General features: G+C 35.8%; 1 non-coding gene across 1 annotated transcript; it reads right to left on the reverse strand.

The window, feature by feature from the left end:
• Nucleotides 1–2,735: 2,735 nt before the first annotated feature.
• On the reverse strand, nt 2,736–2,841 carry LOC121230092 (small nucleolar RNA R71). The gene has a single exon (XR_005928044.1). It is a non-coding gene; the product is annotated as a small nucleolar RNA R71 (small nucleolar RNA).
• Nucleotides 2,842–4,973: the final 2,132 nt, after the last annotated feature.

A 4,973-nucleotide genomic window follows, 5' to 3' on the forward strand; every position in this document is an offset into this window, starting at 1 on the left:
TAACATCCCAAAATAGGGCCTAAAGGGAACAGTGGTTGCGAAACCATGAATTCGAGATAGAAAAGTTTATTCCAATTAATTTTTATAATTTACTGAGTGATTAGATGCATGTGTTAGAGTATCGATTGAAAATTTTATAGATAGCATGCTTAATTTACCTATTAGGGCTTAATTGCAAAAGTTGATAAATATGAGTTTTAGATGCTAAAGGATTAAATTGAAGAGCATAATTGAAGTAGAGGTCCTTAAATGGTAATTAGACCATTAGGTTTTCATGGAGAAAAATGGACATACATAGATAAAAATAACTAAAGTTTTAATGAAGGGTATTTTAGTCATTTGGTAATTAAAAGATTAAAAAAGGGAAAAAGATGGCAAAATGTGTCCATCTTCTTCATTACGTCGAAATTTCAAGGGTTCTTCATAGCTAGGGTTGTTTCAAGCTTCCAAGCTTCATAGTAAGTGATTCCAAGCTGCATTTTTAATGCTCTTTACATTTTTGAAGTCCCGGTAACTTGATTTAGTTTATTCTAGCAATAATTTAACCTAGGGTTCATATTTGGAAAAATAGCCATAGGTGAAATGTGTTTATTTTGATGGTTTATGGTAGAATATGAAGCTTGAAATTATGTTAAACAACTTGAGCTAAACTATTTTATGCGAAAACGAGTAAAACGACATAATCGGTAAAAATACCTAATGGTCATAAGTAGATGTTAGAGTGGGAATTTAATGTTATCGTAGGTAAATAAAGGATCAGAATGTCATAAAACATAAGAACTAGGAATAAAGTTTCATTTTTGAGCCTTGAGGCAAAAATGTAAATATGCAAAAGTTTAGGGGTAAAATCGTAATTTTTTCAAAGTTAGAGTTAAGGACTGTTTTGATAAATGTGAATATTAAATAAGTTAAATTTTCTATTATAGACCAAGAAGAACAAAATTCGGGGTTAGACCAAGGAAAGAAAAACGTTGAGGACTAAATCAAAATATTTGATCGTATTTTGTATCGAGGTAAGCTTACGGTAAATAAATGCAATGTTTTATTATTTATAATTAATGATGTTAGTTTTCAGCATCTATATATTTATTTTTCAAATTTATTCCTTGATGATTCAAGCAAGAATTGATGGAGAAATGATACCTAAAAGTCCCGGTTGAACCTTAAGAATCTGTAGGATACAAATGTCATGACATTAGGGTTTAAGTATACCAAGTAAGACCATGCCAAGGCATGGCATGGTAAGTTTTAGAAGGCAAGGAATTCATGTAAGACCATGTCACGACAAGGCATTGATAAACTACGATAAGGCAAAGATCCCATGTAAAACCATGCCAAGGCATGGCAATGGTGAGTTCATAAGGCAAGGATACCACGTAAGACCATGTCAAGACATGGCAATGGTAAGTTTAAAAAGGAAAGGTACCCGTGTATCCTTAGTATTCCAAGTGGTTCAACGAAAAATTTAAAGAGTGTACCAAAGGGAAGGTAAGATAAGTCCATGTTCAAAAGGTTCAGGTTATCTTAATAATTCATTTAGAATGTTGTTATTTATTTACATGCAAACTTTCTAAGCTTTATGCTTATTCCATTTCTTTTCTCTCTTTTTTATACTATCGTTAAGCCATCTTGGAAAATCGTAAGGACATCGGAGATCGCCTTACACTATCAACGAGCTAGTTTGTTATTTTGTGACTAGAAATACTTTAAGTTATGGCATGTATAGGGACTTGGCTATTTTCTGTGTATGTCCTTTTGTGGATTTTTCCTTAGGTATTGTCTTAAGTCAATCGATTTTCCAAAAGCAATTCCCCAATTCTTTTCTCTGTACGTTCTTAGTTTAGATAATTAGTTAATTAAAACAAAACCTCTTTATTCTTGCGCTAGATAATAAAAAGACAGTCATTACTAGTACTTTTAGTTCCTTTGGATTCGACAATCCGGTCTTGCTAAAACTATACTACTGTTCGGTAGGTACACTTGCCTACATCGCAATAATAGTTAGTTCAAGAACGAGTAATTATAAATATTTAAAACCTATCACGAAATCACGCGAACGCTCAATTTTTATTACCTTAGCCATTTATTTTTTTGCAATTTAATTTAATTATTATTATTTATTAACATACTCTTTCTTTTTCTTGGCAGGTTTTTATAGTTTATGACTAGAAGAAACCCATTGGGACCATTACTTTTTGACGAAGAAATTGGTTGCACAGTTCGTAGAAACCAAAGAGAAATAAGGCCAAGCTTAAGATACATGGAGAACGAGCAAGAAGACGATACTCAACCCCCAACCGAAGAGATGGTTGAAAACCAAGGCAATCAGCTACCTCCTGCAATTGCGGCTAATCAAAATCCTGCTCCACGTACTATGTATGATTATGCTAAACCTTCTTTAACAGAAATTGAATCTAGTATAGTTAGACCTGCTATTGCTGTGAATAATTTCGAGCTGAAACCTAACACAATTCAGATGATACAGCAGTTTGTTCAGTTTGATGGTTTGCAGGATGAAGATCCAAACGCTCACTTAGCAAACTTTCTAAAATTTTGCGATACATTTAAAATAAATGGAATTTCTAATGATGCCATTCGCCTTCGGTTATTCCCCTTTTCACTGAGAATCAAAGCTAAACAGTGGTTGAACTCATTACCACGAGGGTCTATCACTACTTCGGAACAAATGACCGAAAAATTTTTACTAAAATATTTTTCGCCGGCTAAAACGGCTAAGTTACATAATGATATCTCTTCTTTGGTATAGATGGACTTAGAAACACTTTACGATGCATGGGAGAGATACAAGGATCTATTGCGAAGGTGCCCTCACCATGGGTTACCTCTATGGCTGCAAGTTCAAACGTTCTACAATAGTGTGAATCCCTCGACAAGACAGATGATTGACGTAGCTGCTGGAGGAACCATCAACAACAAAACACGTAAAAAGGCTTATGAATTTATTGAAGAAATGTCACTGAATAACTATCAGTGGCAAGTCATGAGGATTAAGCCAACAAAAAAAGTAGGCGTTTATAATGTCGACTCAGTTACTATGCTGTCAAATCAGGTAGAACTTCTCAATAAAAAGATTGATGGTTTACTTAGTTCAACGCAGGTACATCCAGTAATGAGGTGTGACTCAAGTGGAGGAGGTGTGCATACAGAATATCAATCCTTCAATCCTACAACCGAAGAGGAACAAGTCAACTATATGGGTAACAATAACTTTAGATCTCAAAATAACCCATACAGTAATACTTATAATGCAGGTTGGAGGAACCACCCAAATTTATCCTGGGGTGGTCAAGGGAACCAAAAGCCACAAAATCCTCAAGGTTTTCAACAACCACCTTATGAACAAGAGAAGAAATCGAAACTTGAGGAGATGCTCTCTAAATTCATCTCGATGTCAGAAACCCATTTCCAAAACCCCGAGACAGCACCTAAAAATCAACTAGCATCGATCCAAGGACTCGAAACTCAGATAGGCCAGCTATCCAAACAAATCTCTGAATGACCACAAGGTAGCTTACAAAGTAATACTAAACCTAACCCTAGGGAACACCTCAACGAAATTAGTACTCAAGATAAGGAAGGATTCATTGTGCCTAAGCTAGAATTGATGCAAGAATCTGTGGTGAGCAAAGGTAAAAGTGAGGTAAGTCATAACAAAACGGTGAATGAAGAATATAAACCTCGTGTCCCATACCCTAATGCGACAAGGAAAGACCGCTCAGACGAACAATTCGGTAAATTCCTTAAACTTTTGAAAAAATTACATATTAACTTACCGTTTATTGAAGCTTTGTCCCAGATACCGAATGCAATGAAATTTTTAAAAGTGCTTTTAGTAAATAAGCGAAAGTTGGATGAAGCGTCACATGTGGAGCTAAAAACAGTCTGTTCAGCGATTCTACAGAATAAGCTACCCCACAAATTGAAAGATCCAGGGAGTTTTAGAATTCCTTGCTTAATTGGTAGTTTAGATATAAATCATGCATTAGCTGATTTATGGGCTAGTATTAACGTCATACCTTACAAAATGTTAAAGCAACTAGGTCTTGGGAAACCTAAACAAACTAGGATGAGTATTCAATTGGCAGATAAAACTATAAGATTTCCTAGGGGTATTATTGAAGATGTACTAGTGAAAGTAGATAAGTTCATATTTCTTGTTGATTTCGTTGTTCTAGACATAGAGGAGGATAATAACACCCCTTTGATTTTAGGGAGGCCCTTTTTAGCAACTGCTAAAACCATTATTGATGTTGGCATAGGTGAGCTTACACTTTGTGTGGGAGATGAAACGATCACCCTTCAAGCTCGCAATTCTGGCATCACATCGAACATTGAAGGTAATGGTCCACACCAGTCTACTAAAACTGGCCATATGACACAACCTACTTTACAGAAATTGAGTTTCAAAGAAGTTCAAGAGCCATGTTCCAGCAATGATAGAGGACCTATTCATGAAGATTGAAGGCTACAAATCGAGGAACTTGATGAATGGTGGACACACAAACCAAGAACACCCGACAAATCGAAACTATGCCAAAACGAGCCCGATACCTTTCCAAATCAACTTAAGGTTGGTGATAAGGTCTTATTAGATGCCGCAGATCCCGACATTGCCACTACCACACCGAATGAGGAAATCCCTCTTATGGTACTCAGTATTTTTCCATTCGGTACGGTGGAGGTGAGTCATCCTAAGTTCGACACTTTTAAGGTAAACAACACCCGATTAAAACCTTATTTTGTCAAGACTGATAAAAACAACGAGGAGTACGAACTCCTTGAACCACCATGACCATTCAACGGAGAGGTAAGTCGAGCTTAGACTATAAATAAGCGCTTCTCGGGAGGCAACCCGAGCACTAACATTGTTAATTTCTTTAAATTTTGGTTTTTAGCTCCTGACATACTAATAGAAATCTTGAATACAGGTGTTTCCACAGAGACACGGCCAA

Source organism: Gossypium hirsutum, chromosome A05 (assembly GCF_007990345.1).
Source record: "Gossypium hirsutum isolate 1008001.06 chromosome A05, Gossypium_hirsutum_v2.1, whole genome shotgun sequence".
In the NCBI taxonomy this organism is placed as follows: domain Eukaryota; kingdom Viridiplantae; phylum Streptophyta; class Magnoliopsida; order Malvales; family Malvaceae; genus Gossypium; species Gossypium hirsutum.